This window comes from Lipotes vexillifer, unplaced genomic scaffold, assembly GCF_000442215.2.
Source record: "Lipotes vexillifer unplaced genomic scaffold, Lipotes_vexillifer_v1.1 scaffold838, whole genome shotgun sequence".
Taxonomy (NCBI): domain Eukaryota; kingdom Metazoa; phylum Chordata; class Mammalia; order Artiodactyla; family Lipotidae; genus Lipotes; species Lipotes vexillifer.
The window spans coordinates 2,017,841-2,036,626 of NW_006769660.1; the positions used below are offsets into that span (position 1 = coordinate 2,017,841).

Consider the following 18,786-nt stretch of genomic DNA (forward strand, 5'->3'; position numbering starts at 1 on the left):
AGGTTTGAACTAACACATCACAAAAGAAGACACCAAGAAGATCAACAAGTATAGTAAAGGGAGATTAACTTTTTTAGTTTTCAGAAAATGCAAATTAAAACAGGACCTAGTTATTACTACATGGCCACTATATTAAAAAATTAAACAGAAAATGGTATGTGTTAGTGTAGATGTGGAACAATTAAATTCTCATACAATGCTAGTGGTTGTATAAATCAGTATATCCACTTTGAAGATTATTTGACCAAATATTCTTGGTGGCAGTTGAAACCAACAGTGGAAAATAGGGAGCTCAGATGATTGTGGAAGATGTAGCCCTGGAATAGAGTGATAGGAATTATTTATTTTAGAGTCTCATGTTGCCATGACTAATTGAAAAATGAATTATTAAAACAACAGAGGAAAAGTTAGGTTTTTGCAACTTGTCAGGTATAAGGGAAACCTTATAAGACTATAATCAGGTTTTGTAGCAGAAACCTGTGGGGGAAAGGGAGTGAGATGATATACTCAAAGTGCTGGAAGAGAAAAAAGCTGCTAACAAAGAATATTATATCCAGCAAAAATATCCTTCAAAAATGATTAATAATTAGCAATGTTGAGGATCTTTTCATGTCCCTGTTGGCCATCTGTCTGTCTTCTTTAGTGAAATGTCAATTTAGGTGTTCTGCCCATTTTTTATTAGGTTGTTTGTTTCTTTGATACTTAGCTATAAGAACTCTTGGTATATTTTGGAAATTAATCCCTTGCCAGTCACATCATTTGCAAATATTTTCTCCCATTCTGTAGCTTCTCTTTTTGTTTTGTTTATGGTTTCCTTTGCTGTGCTTAAGCTATTTTTTTTTTTTTCTTTTTGCGGTACATGGGCCTCTCACTGTTGTGGCCTCTCCTGTTGCGGAGCACAGGCTCCAGATGCGCAGGCTCAGCGGCCATGGCTCATGGGCCCAGCCGCTCTGCGGCATGTGGGATCTTCCCGGACCGGGACACGAACCTGTGTCCCCTGCATCGGCAGGTGGACTCTCAACCACTGCGCCACCAGGGAAGCCCTGTGCTTAAGCTTTTAAGCACACCGGTCAGAATGGCCATCACCAAAAGTCAACGAACAATAAATGCTGGAGAGGGTGTGGAGAAAAGGGAACTCTCCAGTGTTGGTGGGCCTGTAAATTGGTACAACCAGTATGGAGAACAGTATGGAGGTTCCTTAAAATACTAAAAATAGAGTTATCATATGATCCAGCAATTCCACTTCTGGGTGTATATCTGGAAACGATGAAAACTTTAATTTGAAAAGATACACGTACCCCAATGTTCATAGTGGCACAATTTACAACAGCCAAGACATGGAAGCAACCTAAATGTCCATCGACAGAAGAATGGATAAAGAAGATGTGGTACATATATACCACATGGGGTATTACTGAGCCTTAGAAAAGAATGAAATGATGCCATCTATAGCAACATAGAGGGACCAACAGAATATCATACTAAGTGAAGTCAGTCAAACAAAGACAAATATCATATGATATCACTTATATATGGAATCTAAAAAAATGATACAGATGAACTTATTTACAAAACAGAAAGAGACTCACAGACATAGAAAACAAACATGATTACTAAAGAGGAAAGGGTGGAGGAGGGATAAATTAGGAGTTTGGGATTAACAGATATATACTACTATACATAAAATAAATAAACAACAAGGACCTACTGTGTAGCACAGAGAACTATATTCAATATCTTGTAATACCGTATAATGGAAAAGGATCTTAGAAAGAAAAAAAATACATTTATATAACTGAATAACTTTGCTTTACACATGAAACTAACACATTGTAAATCAAGACTTCAATAAAAAATGAAGGAGAAATAAAGACTTTCTCATATAAACAAAAGCTGAGAGAGTTCATCACTATTAGGCCTACCTTGTAAGAAACACTAAAGGAAAGTTGAACCAAAGAGATACTAAACATAAAAAGATTTGAACATATAAAACTGGCTAGTGAACATGTAGACAAATACACAATACTGTGGTATATAAATCACTTTAAATTCTGGTATAGAAGTTAAGAAACATGTATAAAAATAACTATAACTATTAAATATATTAATAAATACACAATTGAAAAAGATGCAGTTTGTGATATTAATAACAGATTACAGGAGGGTGTTATATAAGAGTCTAGAGTATTTGTATTTGATTCAAATTAAGTTGTTATCACCTTAAAATATGTTGTTATAACTACCCAATATTCTATATAAGCCCCATGGTAACCACAATGAAATTACTTATAGAAGATACACACACAAATGAGCAAGGAATCAGGCAGATTCTTAACCACTGTACTACCAAGGAAGCCCCAGACTTAATATTGTTAAAATGACTATACTACCCAAAGTGATCTACAGATTCAATGCAATCCCTATGAAAATCACAATATTTTTTTACATATATATTTTATTTTATTTTATTTTATTTTTTTCCCTAGGGAAATCATGTTTAATTTTTTAAATTGTAAACATGAAATTAGATACAATTAGAACTCTATTAATATAATTTGCTCCAAACATATATATTTTAAAAAATCATAAAGTTCATGTGGAACCACAGAAGGCCCTGAATAGCCAAAATAATCTTGATAAAAATGAGTAGAGCTGAAGTCCTCACACTTTCTGATTTCAAAACATATTGCAAATCTACAGTAATCAAAACAGTATGGTACTGATATAAAGACATAGAAATAGACCAATGGAACAGAATAAAGATCCCAGAAATAAACCCACATGTGAATAGTCAAATGATCTTCTATAAGGGTACAATATATTCGTTCCCCCTGTGTACAGGGGGGAAGAATAGTTTCTTTAAAAAATGGTGTTGGAAAAACTGTGTATCTATCTTCTTGCAAATGAATGAATTGGATCCTTATCTTACTCTGTGCAGTAAAATCAACTTAATATAGATAAAAGACTTAAACAAAATATCTTAAACTATAAAACTCCCAGAAGAAAACAGGGGGAAAGTTTCATAATATTGGTCTTGCCAAAAAAAAAAGAAAGATTTCTTAGACATGACAACATAAACACGAACAACAAAAGCAAAAATAGGCAGGTAAGACTACGTGAAACTAAAAAGCTTTACAAAGCAAAATAAATAGTGAAAAGGCAACCTATGGAATGGAAGAAAATATTTGCAAATCATATATCTTGATAAGGGATTAATACCCCCCAAATATAAGGAACTCCTAAAACTCACTAGCAAAAAATCAAAGAGCTGGATTAAAAAGTGGGCAAAAGGCTTGAAGAAATATTTCTCTGAAAAAACATAGAAATCACCAACAGGTAAATGAGAACATGCTCAACATTAGTAATGGTCAAGGAAATGCAAATCAAAAGCACAATGACATCATCTTATGTTGATGAGGATGTGGAGAAATTAGAACCCTTATGTATTGATGGGAATGTAAAATAGTGCAAACACTATGGAAAACATGGAATTTCCTCAAAAAGTTAAAAATAGAATTACCATGTGACCCAGCAGTCCCACTCCTGGGTATTTATTCAAAAGAACTAAAATTAGGACCTCAAAGAGATATTTGACTTCCATGTTCATTGCAGCATTATTCATAATAGCCAAGAGATGGAATAACCTAAATGTGCATTGGTGGATGAATGGATAAAGAAAATGTTGTATATACATACAATGGAATATAATTCAGCCATAGGAAAAAAAGAATCCTGTCATATGCTACAACATGGATGAAACTTGTGGACATTGTGCTAAGTGAAATAAGCCAATCACTGAAGGGCAAATTCTACATGACTCCACTTATAGGAGGTATCTCAAGTAGTTAACTCACAGAAACAAGAAGGAGGATGGTGGTTGTCAGAGACTGAGGGGAGGGAGAAATTGGGAGTTGCATTTCAAAGACTCTTGAATTTTAATCATGCAAGAAGAAAAGTTCTTGAGATGTGATTTACAACACCATGCTTACAGTTAACACTATTGTACTGCACACTTAAAATTTTAAGACAGTATATCTCATATCATGTGTTGTATTTTTTTTAACTACAATTTTTTAAAAAAGTAAAGCAGTTGAAAAAAAGCAGTTAATAAAGGAGAATGATTATTAGGCTGGAATTCACCACAGTCTTCACGGAGTTAGTTATATTACAGCATTTCTCAAAGGAAAAGTAAACGTAGAGGAGGGGAAGTTGGGAGAAAGATGTCTATAAATGTGAAAAATAAACAAACAGTTGGAATTATGTAAGCTCTGAATGAGGAACGCTAAACTACAAATTTTATGTAGGTGTTTACTAATAGGTAAGTTAAAGGAGAGAGGTTAAAGACAGGTTGTCTTAAACAAAACAGAGGGGCTTTTAAAAGGGTCTTAGACTAAAAGGTGACTATATATTTCCCTTAATATATAAGATATGACATATGTATATATGTATATGAATATACATGTATATATAAATGAATTTATATAACTATACTTTATATAAGATTACCCTTTAATGAAAAAAGATAGAGACATCAAGAAACATGAAGAATTTTTCCTAATGAAAATGCTGTAACAGAACTTTGAGATATGCTTGTAGGAGTCAAGCCACCAGGCACTATAGGTATCAAATACTTTATTCTCGCAAGTGCTTTCTGAAGTAGCTGGTTGTTAAGCAAGGATAAGGATGTAAAGCAGAGAGTATACTATTACTGAACATGTCTTCTTTAGGAATTCCTGGCAAGAAAGAGCAAACAAATGTAATTTATTTAAATACAGGGTTCTATGAGATATTTCTGACCTTGAAAGCTTTTAAAGGTTCCAATATGTATCTTTCTCAGAAAACTACATGTGCGGAAAGTATATCTAAATGTGTTATGGGAATGATAAGCTGAAGTCCAATAATATGATATGGGGACACAGATATCATTTTATTTGCACCTCTCCTTTGGGGAACATTTTACATACAAAGATATTCCAGAGGCTAAATGTAGATACAAGGGGAGAGAGAGAGACACGCTGCCAGGGCACCACTAGGCAGTATAAGAATGTCCCCTGAGCAACGGAGACCCAGTGGACTTGCAGCCTATGTTAGGAGCTAAAGAGACAACTAGCAGAGTAATGATTCAAAGTCTGGTTCCCAAAGACTTTATTGAACAATCTTAGTACAGCATTTCAGAAATAGGGAGCAATAATGTATTGATAAAATTTCAGATTTTGTTTTCTCATTTACAGGATTCTCCTCATATTACTTGAGATTGAAAATATTATCTCAGTGGATTTACTTTCTTAAGGTATCTTTCACTATCCTATCTGAACTCTAGAAGTTTGGGAGAGAAACCATCATAGACCTTTTAAAAAATTTATTCTGAAATAATTTTAGACTTACAGAATAGTTACACACATAATAAAGGGAATTTCCATATGTATATTGTTCACCCAGCTTTCCTTAATGTTAATGTCTTAGAAACCATTTAAAACTATCAAAAGGAGAAATTAACTCTGATACAATCATATTAATCTACTGATCCTTTTTGAATATTGCCATTTTTCCCATTATTGTACTTTTTCTGACACAGAATCCCATCCTGGACCTCACATACTGTTTAGTTGTCATGATCTCTTCCTTCAGTCTAGGACAGTTCCTCATTTCCTCATTTTTTTTTTTTTTTTTTTGGTCTTTCATGATCTTGACACTTTTGAAGACTCTAGGCCAATTATTTGTAGAATACCTCTCAATTCAGGCTTGTGCAATATTTTCTCATAATTAGGTTATGCATTTTTGGCAAGAACACCACAGAAATGATATACCCTTCTCAGCACATCATTTCAGGAAGGCCATAAAGTCAATATGTCTTATTTCTGGTAGTATTAATCTTGATCACATGGTTAAGGTGGTGTCAGTTTTCTCCACTGTAAAGTTATAATTCTTCTTTTGTAATTGACAAGTCTCTCTTAAGGAGATACTTTAAGACTATCCAAATGTCCTGTTTCTCATAATACTTCTATCCAGTTATTTTATCATCCATGGATAATTCTTGCCTGCACTATTATTGTGGTATTTGTCTAATGGTAAATTTCTATTTTGTTTATTCCTCCTACATTTGCTAATTGGAATTTCCTATTTAAAAAACATCAGTTTTCCTCCTGCATTTATGTAACTATCTATTTATTTTATTCATCCATTCATTTATACTAATATGGATAAATGCATATTTATTTTACTTTATTTCTTGTAATCCAACATTATCATTGTTTGTTTTGTTGCTAACCGTGTGCCAGATTTAGCCATTGGCAGCTTCTTTGAGTTGGCCCCTGTGTTCTTTCAACATGCCCCCCATTTCTTTGTGTGTATGTACTTTTTTATTGCCAATTCAAGATGTTCCAGGGGCATGTTGTACATTTCTGTGCCCCATCTCTGACATCAGCCATTTTCCAGGGAGATCTAGTTCCTTTTATTGGAGAATAGTATTGAGAAGCCAAGGTCTGGGCTAAGTAGTCCTTTTAGAGATTTTATTGTTGAGACTTCAAGTCCGAAACATGTGGTCCTTGATGTGAGTCATCTTCAGAATAATACTTTCCAGAATTAAAACCTTAGAAACTTTACAAAAACACTAAATGAGTATGTGAATGTGACTCAGTGTGAGAAATTTACAGTGGCAAATAAAACTCAAAAAGGTAGTAGAAATCCATTACGGGAACTATTTAACTTCATTTGTAAAGGAAGAAAAAGTCACTGAACTTCTGATGTATCAGAGGATAGGAGATGGGTAAGACCTAAAACAGGGCACATTCTTACATTAGAATGTAATTATAGTTTAATGTAAAGGACTCTATTAGTCATTAAAAGTTTAGGGTTCTCATCCTTTCAGTGAGAAAATAGAGAACATGATATTACTGTGAATATGCAAGTACCAAAGGCTTTTAATATTGTGGTCCCTAACACTAAAATGCTAGTTGATGAACATTTTTTACATCAATATAAGAAGAATAAAATAGCGTCAAGACTATTTTCACGACTCTCTGAATTAATGAACTCATTGAGTAACAATAGGTATATTAGAAAACTGTGGAAAATTGTAGATATTAGACATTATTTAGAAATTATGATAAGTCAGGGCAAGTAAAAATTTTAGATAATTACCATTTTTAGAGCTTTGCAAGCATTTTCCCTCTCTCTGGCTATATATATATATATATATATATATATACATACATACATACATATATATGTGTGTGTGTATATGTACACATATAAATAGAATGGAACTTTAATATGATAGATGGTTTCTATCACAATATATATATATATATATATATATATATATATATAATATATATAAGTTATAAGAAAGTGAGACATTTTACTCATTTAAAATCTATTTCTGAAAAAATACAGACTACCTAAACTCAAAGAAAACAAAAATTATTGTGGGACTTAGAATTTTAGTGGGAATATTTCCTGAATTATTTGTACTTAAGTTCAAATCCTACTAATATTCTCCTATATAACACAATTCTCAGACTTGAGGTAACTCATCTTTTCTAGGAGTGTATTTATTATCAGTGTTGTTAGGAATATCATGATATTTTACTATCAGAAAACCTGCTGTAATCACTGCTAGTTTTGTGTACCAACTGAGAATGCTCCAAAATGACACCATTGTATCCATTGGTTGAGTGCGCTCTAATGGGCATGTGACATCTAAGATGCCAGGGCTTGTATTCAACACAACTCGCAACTTTATTTGGCACCTTAGATTCACCTGAATTCAACCAAATGACAAAATTATGAAAATATATTGCAGTTCATTGTTAATTAGCACACAATCTCTGAGGGAGATTTCAAATTCTGAGCTAGGATGCATGTACAATTCTATCAAACTGACAATGAGACTTGTCAATCTCCAGCTATCAATCAGGATAATGTGTTCTCTTTATATTACTGTCCCATGACTAATGTTAAGATGTAAAATTCAAATAAAGATTTTAAAGGAAAGTACACAAAATGTTTTAAAAAAATGAGGTGGAAATGAATTATTTGGGAGGCTATTCTGCTTAAAAATAACTAACACATGAATCATATTTTTCAGAGAATTTCTTGTCAAACTCATCAACTTCATTCTAAGAGTCTCTTCATATTGTTAAATCTGAGGAATTCTAACTTTAAGAATTTAATAGTTTGTGTAATTGTAGGTATTGTATAACCTTGAATCATTGTGATTTCCATTTCACATACCAAAATATAGTGTTTTTAATTTCATGGCATACTTTAATCAACTTTGACCTTTGACAGATAGGAAAATTATTTGTCCAGCTAGTCATTTACATCTATTCCTCCCTTCCCTGTTTATCACTGGAGAGTGGTTTTGTGGGTCAGGTGCAGAAAAATCACGCCTCTTCTTCTGACTCCAGATTGAATCATAAACGGGCATATAATCTTAGAAATCCTTTAGTCCAGTGTTTTAGTCCATGTGCCTTTGGAAGTAGTAAAGTGAACTGTTTGCAAATTGTACTTTTTGAAAAACAATTAAAATTATGCATTTTAATTATAGTCATAAGATTATGCTTAACAGTTATTATTATGAGAAATTGTAACGCTGTATGACACAGCTGATTGTTAATCATTTTTCTTCTTTTGGTCAGAATTTAAATCAACTCAGAGATAACATTGGAAACTCTCTTTGTAATTTTCTATGACTTCAATTAAAATAAAAAATAATCAGGGAAACGGAAAATGACCACTTAATAAATGAAATTTTTTCATAGACAACAGTTTTAAAACATGAATGCTTTGGGGGAAATAATAATAATTTTAAAAGGCCCTGGTAGTATTCACATGTGCCCTAAAAAAAACAAACATTTAAAACCAACCGTGATGTGGTGGGATACAAAAATTGAATACAGATACTAACAAGTGAACTTAACTGCATTACAAATGAATAACACCCACATTGAATGGAGTGGAGAAGTCAAGAACTAATATAAGTAACTGTGGAAAATACTGTAAGGTAAAGATAAACTCTGGTCAGTAAAAATGTTTTTCGTAGGGGTATGATTTAGCAATTCTGAAACTATTTTATGTGTATGCTAAAACTTATAAGTAAGAAAATGTAGTGTAGATGTAATGAAAGCCACATTTCTCACTTCTCACTTTTGGAGAAAGAATTTCTAAATATGGAAAGAAGGGAGGCTAGAATGAACCATGTGGTGTTGCATTCGAATTGGAGGTGTCAGTATAAACTCATGGTTTTCGATAGATGAATAGGCAGAACAATAGACATGGTGTGTGTTTGTGTGCATTCACCCATGCAAGGGTTAGTACACAAACACATATTTCCTAGTTCTGTCTATTAATGTGGCCCAGAAGCCATGACATCCCACTAGCAATTAGCATGCCAAGGATCCAGATCTTGGTTTATAAACCCCATTCTCCAGTAAAAGGAACTAGGGTTCCTTGAATAACTGTTTGATTCCAGAACTGGGGCAGGAAAATACAAGAGGAGTCTGAAACTTCTTCTCATCCCAGAAAGTAAGAAAGTGTAACAAAGGAAAAAAAAGAAAAAAAGAAACAACACAAGAGCCACCCTGAAGGAGCCCTAATGGACAAAACTGGAATAAGTCTCCCAACAGAATAAAAAGTGATAGTACTGGAATATAACTCAGAATAAAATACATATTCATGGATCCTTACTCATGTAAATAAATAATCAGATTAACTAAAAAATGGGGGAAACATGACAAACCTTCCTTACAGTAGAATTCTAATGAAAACATATAGAAGGAAGAAGGGAAATAAAGGATCATCATGAGGCAATAACTATAGTCATAATTGTTACAGACAAAAATCCACCAATGAATACTAAAATTAGGGAAATCTTGGGAAAAGGTTTGAGGAGGAAAAGATTTACATAGTCTCAGGTATGTCCCCCAAGATACTTACCAACTACAAAGGGAAGGACGGTAACTTTATATTGGAGAAACCTAGCGGATACCATCTTAACCTAGCGATCCAGGTAAACATCAGAAGGAATAAGACATATTGACATCACGAAGCCCTTGATGTGAAGTACTGAGAAGGATACAACATTGTTTGTAGTATTTTTGACAATAATGTATAACCTCAATTTGTGAAAGCACCAGATGATCCCCAATTTATGGGCATTCTACAAAATTGTTGATGAATACTCTTCAAAAGTGTCATAAGCATGAAAGGCAAGGATAGCTGAAGAACTGCTACAGATTGTATAACAAGTATAAATAACAACTAAATATAATACAAGATCCTGTATAGAATGCTGGAAAAGAAAAATTACATTAGTGGAAAGTTGGTGTTAGTTTACTTAATAACATTGTGTCAGTGTTAATTTCCTGTTCGCTATCATTTTACTATGGTTGTGTAACATAACGTTAGAAGCAGCGTGAGAGGTAGAAGAAAACTCTTTGTACTACTCTTGAACACTTATGTAAGTCTAAAATTAGTTTTTAAAGTAGTTAAATAAAATTTTAAAAGGAGCTTTGTAGTAAAGTACTTGGGGACCAATGTCTTCAACCTCCTCATTTTGCACATTAGACGCCCCAAAACATTAAAGGATTTATCCACAACACAAAGTTTGGGGGAAGTTAAGATGAGATCTAAGGGTGTTGTCAGGTTTTTTGGGAACTTCTTTCCTCTGGTCCAACACATGAAAATGGAGCTTTATTCCTCAGAAATTGGTAACTGCTGGTCAGCTTGTCTAAATTAGAGCTTCCCGGTTTCAACTCCCTCAGTGTTTACGCAATGTGAAGATGAATGCCAAAATTGTTTTCACTATCTCTTGTCATACTGACAGTTTATAGTATGCTGAATAAATGTGGCAGTGACAAAAATGCTTTATCTCAAGTAGTCTTGTTTGTCTATGTTGAAGAGTTAATAAAGCTACCAGACTTTATCAATTTAAGAAAAAAAACCTAAATTTATAAATTTAAAAAGATATATTTAATAATATTTATACACATTAAAAGAGTGTTCAGGGCTTCCCTGGTGGCGCAGTGGTTGAGAGTCCGCCTGCCGATGCAGGGGACACGGGTTCGTGCCCCGGTCTGGGAAGATCCCACATGCCGTGGAGTGGCTGGGCCCGTGAGCCATGGCCGCTGAGCCTGCGCGTCTGGAGCCTGTGCTCTGCAACAGGAGAGGCCACAACAGTGAGGCCCGGGAGAGGCCACAATAGTGAGAGGCCCATGTACAGCAAAAGAAAAAAAAAAAAAAAAAAAAAAAAAAAAGAGTGTTCAGGGACTTCCCTGGCAGTCCAGTGGTTAAAACTCTGAGCTCCCAATGCAGGGGGCGCAGGTTTGATCCCTGGTGGGGGAACTAAGATGCCACATGCTGTGCAACGTGGCTAAAAAATAAAAAAAATTTTTTTAAAGAGTATTCAACTTTTGAAATGTGAATATCAAGCCCCTTTAATTAACTCAGAAAAATATGTTAGATTTATAAAGTAGTAAGTTGCACATGCTAGGAATACATCTATTTAAAAAATAAAGACAGGTTTGTATTTGTATTTTTCTATGGTCCCAAGACATCAGCTAAGACTTAAAGAACTCTCATTTATCTTTAGAAAAGAGGAAAGAACTATTTACCTTATAAAGCTATCTTCATTCCTCATTCATTAATCGTCCAGTTTAGCACTCAGTGAATGAACATTATCTTCAGGCCCGATACTGATTTTCTGAAATTTCTTTATTGAAAGGTATTATTCTGCATATGTGCTTTCAAAGTAGCAATTAACAAAAACAATAAAATAAAATATCAAAAATGTTAAAGGTGGAAGCAAGAAAAAGTGATTAGCTCCCACGTGTATTCTTATTATTTATAGATACAGGTTGTTGGGCATCTGTCTCCAAGCTGAAAATCTCAGAAGGTTAGTTAGCATCAGAACTACTCCTGAGAGTTACATTTATGGTATGAATTGAGTTAGGCTGGTCAGAGCTGTCTGTTCCCATATATTTCCCACTGCTGAGTTGTCCATTACCTGAGACTCCAGCATGAGCGTTTTGGAGACAGTACATATCAATGTTGAGAAAAGGAAAAGCTTATCTGGCAGCCTTGGGTTTTGGGTTGTAGAGTTTTCACCAATAATTATTTTTGTTGCTTTTTAAAAAACCTTTATTTTATATTGGAGTATAGTTGATTATTTTTGTTGCTTTAGACATGGAACTTTATATCTCTTATTCTCCATTCCCCTTCTGAAAAAGTTTCTTTGAGTTTTATCGCTCTACCCCTAGCACTCTAGGAGATACTGCTAAAATTCACAGAAATTCATTCTTCCTGGAACTTTCATGACTCTGTCATTATGTTACCTTTCCATCTTCCCAGCCATGGATAAAATTCATATGCCAAATTTGAATCTAATTTTAAATATTTGTATGGATTCTTAAGTGCAGTGAAAAAGGAATGAGGTTTTGTGGCAAAACTCTCTTACCAAAAAACATACCTTTTTCAGAGATAATATATCCTCCACTTTACATGTTTTACAGTTTATAAAACATTTAATACATACCACTGAAGCTTCTAAATAGCCCCAGTAGATATTAGAATGATTTTATGGAAGTTGAAGCTGAAGACTAGTGAATGGATGCCTAGGATCTTCCATTAGTAAGAATTGGAGCTCATCCAGCTGCTGTGCTTTCCATTATATCACACTGTCTATGGACACACCAGTTAGTGTAAGTTATTTGAAAGACAGAAAGCTCTGAAATCACATATTAGCTCTTAGGATTTTTTTTTTTTTTTAAATATCTGTGCTTAATAATAAATAGATGGAAGAAAAGAGGGAGACAAATATGACTTGACATTTTATTTTGTTTTAGCCCGGTGCTAAAATGGTGCTTCCTTTGGGTATTTCTATCATCTCCTTGCAGTATTCATACGGAATTAACAGTGGTAGGTTCGAAATTCTTTTATAGGAATACCTCTCTTGACTTTGAGGTATAGAAAGAGAATGGCTATGAATGAACATACTTGAAAGTGAACAGTGCATTTTATGAGACTTGAAATACATCAAACCTAAGGTGCCTTACTTCTGAGACTGTTCATGAAAGGAGCTGAGAAGGCTGAAATGAGTCTTGTATATGACCAAAATTGAATCTGAAGAAAAGCTGTCTAAACTTGTCATTGACTACCACATTTCTAAAGTTAGAAACAGTGAAAAATGTGATTGTACAGAGTCTCATCCTGAAATCCTAGAAAAGGACAGTTAGGAGATTTAGGGAGGTGGCAAGGGAGAAAGATGGGTATAGGGAACAAAGAAAATCAAAGTAAAACTTCTTAAAGATTAGAAAATGTTATTTTAGGTAAGAGAATAAATTAAATCTTTACTCAGGGACTCAGCATTAATAAAGCTGATTAGTCAAATTAAAAGCCTTTGGTTTTGGAATCACAATCACATAGATATGGGATAAATCCTAACTCACAGTTCTGAGCAGCTCCTTAATCACTTTAAATTTCGGTTTCTTTACACAGTGGGAATATGAGTTTATTAGAAATGATGTTTTGAAAATTAAGGGAAAGGTATGAAAAGGAAGTAATACATTGCTCTGGCAAATCTTTTATTTTTAAGTAAACAAATTTTACCAAAGTTCTTACTAGTAAAACTAGGTCATCTATATGGAATATATATATATATATATATATATATATATATATATATATATATATATATGATGAAGGGAGTAGGGGGAATTTCTTTTCACCATGTATGATTTAGTTAAGTTTAAAATTTGTACCATGAATATATATTGCTTTGTGAAAACAGTTATTATTTTTTAATGAAGCAAGATTATTATAGACATAAATCTTATATCTAGATCTCGAGAATCTATAAAATAATCGTTAGAAAGAAATATTTCTATGATTTCCCTTATAGAAGTAGTATAAAGGAATAAATGGCCCCCTGTCTGCACTGTTTTTCACTTATGTCCCAGCTGAAAGCCTCCCATCAATTTAGTACAAATCAGTATCAGAGGGCTTCCCTGGTGGCGCAGTGGTTGAGGGTCCGCCTGCCGATGCAGGGGACACGGGTTCGTGCCCCGGTCCGGGAAGATCCCACATGCCGCGGAGTGGCTGGGCCCGTGAGCCATGGCCGCTGAGCCTGCGCGTCCGGAGCCTGTGCTCCGCAACGGGAGAGACCACAACAGTGAGAGGCCCGCATACCGCAAAAAAAAAAAAAATCAGTATCAGAAAGCATTTTGTAAAATCCTTATTTTTTCATTTAAAATTATCCTTAATCATTCTGAAAAGCAAATACTTTTATTATTACATTTTCCAGATAGGTATACTGGACTACAAAGATACTAATTAATTTGTTCAAAATCACACAGTAAATAAAAGAGGTGGGATTCAGATTTTTAAAACTTTTAAAATTTTATTAATTTTTAAAAATAGACTTTGTTTTTTAGAACAGCTTTATGTTCACTGCAAAATCGAGCAGAAAGTACAGAGATTTCCCATATGCCTTGTCCCCAGGCATGCGTAACTTCCCCCATTATCAACACCCCTCACCAGAATGGTACATTTGTTATAATTGATGTACCCACATTGATATATCATAGTTACCCAAAGTCCATAGTTTACATTAAGATTCATTCTTGGGGGCTTCCCTGGTGGCACAGCGGTTGAGAGTCCGCCTGCCGATGCAGGGGACACGGGTTCGTGCCCCGGTCCGGGAAGATCCCACATGCCGCGGAGCGGCTGGGCCCGTGAGCCATGGCTGCTGAGCCTGCGCGTCCGGAGCCTGTGCTCCGCAATGGGAGAGGCCACAACAGTGAGAGGCCCGTGTACCACCAAAAACAAAAGATTGGCTCTTGGTGTTGTGCATTCTTTGGATTTTGGCAAATGTATAATGAAACGTATACATCATTATGGCATCATACAGAGTATTTGCACTACCCTAAAAATCCTCTGTGCTTCACCTATTCATGTCTCCTTTCCCTCTAAGCAACTACTGAACATATGCATAGTTTGTCTCTTTTCTGAATATCATATAGTTAGAATCATACAGTACATAACGTTTTCTTTTTATTAATTAAATGTATTTATTTATTTATTTAGGCTGCGTTGGGTCTTTGTTGCTGCGTGCTGGCTTTTTCTCTAGTTGCAGCGAGCAGGGACTACTCTTTGTTGCGATGCGCAGGCTTCTCATTGCGGTGGCTTCTCTTGTTGCAGAGCAAGGGCTCTAGGCGCATGGGCTTCAGTAGTTGTGGCTCGCGGGCTCTAGAGCACGGGCTCAGTACCTGTGGAGCAAGGGCTTAGTTGCCCCGCAGCATGTGGGATCTTCCTGGAGCAGGGATTGAACCCGTGTCCTCTGCATTGACAGGAGGGTTCTTAACCGCTGCGCCACCAGAGAAGTCCACTGCATAACTTTTTCTGATTGGCTTCTTTCACTTAGTAATATGCATTTAAGCTTACTCCATGTCTTTTAATGGCTTCATAGCTATTTCTTTTTAGTGCTAAATAATATTTTGTTGCCTGGATGCACCACAGTTTCTTTATCCATTCTCCTGCTGATGGGCATCTTGGTCACTTCCAGGTTTTGGCGTTTGTGAATAAAGCTGCAGTAAACATCCATGTGCAGGTTTTTGTGTGGATATACATTTTCAACTCTTTTGGGTAAATACCAAGGAGTGCATTTGCTGGGTTGTATGGTAAGAGTATGTTTAGTTTTTTAAGAAGCCACCAAACTGTCTTCCAAAGTCACTGTACCATTTTGCACTTCTACCGGAAATAAATAAGAATTCCTGATGCTCTATACTTCATCAGCATCTGACGTTGTCAGTTCTGGATTTTAGCCATTCTGATAGGTGTGTAGTGGTATCTTGTTGTTTTAATTTGCATTTCCCTAATGATATATGATGTGAAGCATCTTTTCGTATGTTTATTTGCTATCTGTAACTTTTAAATCTTTTTGACCACATATCTGTGCATATTACAAAAAAAAAATATGTGCCAGCAGATGTGAGGAATCAACTCCCAAAATTAGAAATGAGGGGCTGGCTGACATCAGGGGGCTGAGTGGCTGTGTGCAGAGCAGGCTGAAAGTGAATGCCAGAGGACTTGGATCTCAGCTAATGGATAGTATTCCAGTTACTGAACTTTCAGCAAGTGGACCTTTTGAAAGTCATGATCTTCTTTCAAAATATTTTTCTTATGTGAAAAATTAACTTTTGCCCAGTCATCCTCTTGAATTATTAGAAATAAAACTTTTCAGCTTGTTACGTACTGAACAGTATTACCCAAATTCATATATTGAAGCCCTAACTCCCAAGGTGACTGTATTTGGAGATAGGGCCTTTAAGAAGGTAATCAAGATTAAATTAAGTCATAAGGACCCTAATCCAATGATTGATATGCTTAGAAGAAGAGGAAGAGACACCAGAGATTTACACAAAGGCCAAGTGAGGACACAATGAGAAGACAGCTGTCTGTGAGCCAAGGACAGAGACCTTAGGAGAAACCAACCCTGCCAGCATCTTGATTTCAACCTTCAGAATGTAGGAAAATAAATGTCTATTGTTTAGGCCACCTAGTTGGCAGTATTTTGTTATGGCAGCCCCAGCTGGCTAGTATACCAAAATAAAATGCTCAATGGAAATAAAATGAATTTATCCACAATAAGAAACATCCAGAGTCGATTTGCTCTAATAGAATTACAAATGGAATTCAATGCAGTGGAGCATGTTCAGTATCTTCCATTTTTTCCTAGCTCAAATCTTTCACTGGATATGTTGAGGGGTAATGATGCAGCTATTGGTTTTCAAGATATTTTTAATGATCCATCACAAAATGATGTAATGAAAGAACCCCACTTGATGGTGGAATATAATTTTGGCTTACTATAATAGAGGTATGTGGTTAATTAAAATAGAGGAACTGCATCTTGTTTATAGTTGTCTTTTTACTATAATTTGATGTATACAATATTAAAAGTACTGACACATGAGAATTTTTGCCAGAAAATATAAATTCTGCTGCTGTGAAAACACCTCTACCAACAAAATATACACTAAAAACATGAAGCTTCAAATATGAAATTTTTATCCTATTTTAAATGATTCAAAACACTTAGCAAATGACATGACAATGAAAGGAACACAGTTATGTTTTCTTGTCTCAAAAACTTTACTTATATATATTTATATCATGTTGCTTTGCATATGTATTTTAAATTATTTATTGTATAAAACTTTAACCATATATAGAAATAGAAGAGCATAATAAAATACCTCACCGTGACCCAACATCAACAGTTATCAATACCTGGCCCATCTTGTGTTATATACTCCTACATACTTCCCTTTATCTTATCATTTCTGGAGCAGATATAAGATGTGTTATCTGCAAATATATCAGTATGTTTCTCTGAAAGTTAATAGTTTTCTTTTTAAAGATACCCATGATATCATTATTATTCCAAAAATTTAACAATAAATGTTAATATCAGAAAAGATCCAATCATTGTTTAAATTTTTCCAACTTTCTCACAAACGCCACAATTATTTTTATATGTTTTAAAAATCAGGAACCAACTAAATTCTAAACATTTCAATTAGTTGACATATCTCTTAATTCCCTTTTACTATAAAAGATTTTGTAAAGAGCAAGTGGCTTGTTGCCCACTCCACAATGGAAAGACCAAATACTGAGGCAATAGTCTTTTCCAGAAAGAAAAGGCTTTATTGCAGGGCGGCCAAGCAAGGAGACAAGAGGCAAAGCTCAGATCTGTCTCCTGGATAGGCTGTTGACTGGGGTATTTATAGTGGAAGCAGGGAGCAAGAGGGGGAGGGGGCCAGGTAATGATTGGTGGAAAGCAAACTGTAAGAACTTTCCAACGGCTGTGGATTGGAAAAGTACTTTTTAAATTTTATGTTTAGTGGTTGCATTTCAATTTAATTGTTTTATTATTACTAAAATTTATACAATTAAAAATCAAGCTTGTAAGGCTATATTAAAATGTGTATATATATGCTAATATATATGTATATATTTATCTGTTTCAACCTAATTCCTGGATACCTTAGGTAAACAACTAGAAACAGTCTTTCTCTATTTGTTCTATTTGGTAGTCTCTCTTTTTCTCTCCTTCTCTCCCTCTCCCCTGCTTCCTCTTACAGAATGAGGAAAGTTCGTAAACTTATTATGGCAGTATAATTGAGAAATGATGGACCAGGGTGGTAGAAGGTGTTGAAAAACAGTCACATTTGGAATATATTTGGAAGGTAGAACCAGCAGCATTTGATGATGGATAGATTGTAAGTGTAGAATGAGGGAATGAGAGAAAACAAGAGTAACTGTAGTTTTTGGCATAAGCAACAGGGTGAATGGACATGCCATTTACTGAGATATGAAAGACTGGAGGAGAAATACATTTGAAGGGGAAAGGGGTTGAGAATTTTTTGGACTTGTCAAGTTTGATATGCCCATTAGATATCCAAGACCAAATAGCAAGTACAGTTAGATAGAGCCCCCAACCAGAATGTAAGTTCCAAGAAGATAGCTATTTTTGGCTGTTTTGTTCACTACTATATCTTCAGAGCTTAAAAGAGGCACATATTAGATGTTCAATAGACATTCACTGAGTGAATAAGCAAGCAAACAAGTAAATATGAAAAAAATATATCTTAGAACTTAGCAGATATGTCTCTTCTTATTCCAAACTGATACCTCTCCAGTCCAGTAATTTTAACCTTCTATTTGATCTTTACACAGTTTCAGTTAAGAGCACTCATGATACAGTAGCCCTATTTGCTTATTTAT

The 18,786-nt window shown here is 34.7% G+C and overlaps 1 pseudogene; it reads left to right on the top strand.

The window, feature by feature from the left end:
- Positions 1–6,536: 6,536 nt before the first annotated feature.
- On the top strand, positions 6,537–16,936 carry LOC103090859 (proteasome maturation protein-like; annotated as a pseudogene).
- The last annotated feature ends 1,850 nt before the right edge of the window (positions 16,937–18,786 follow it).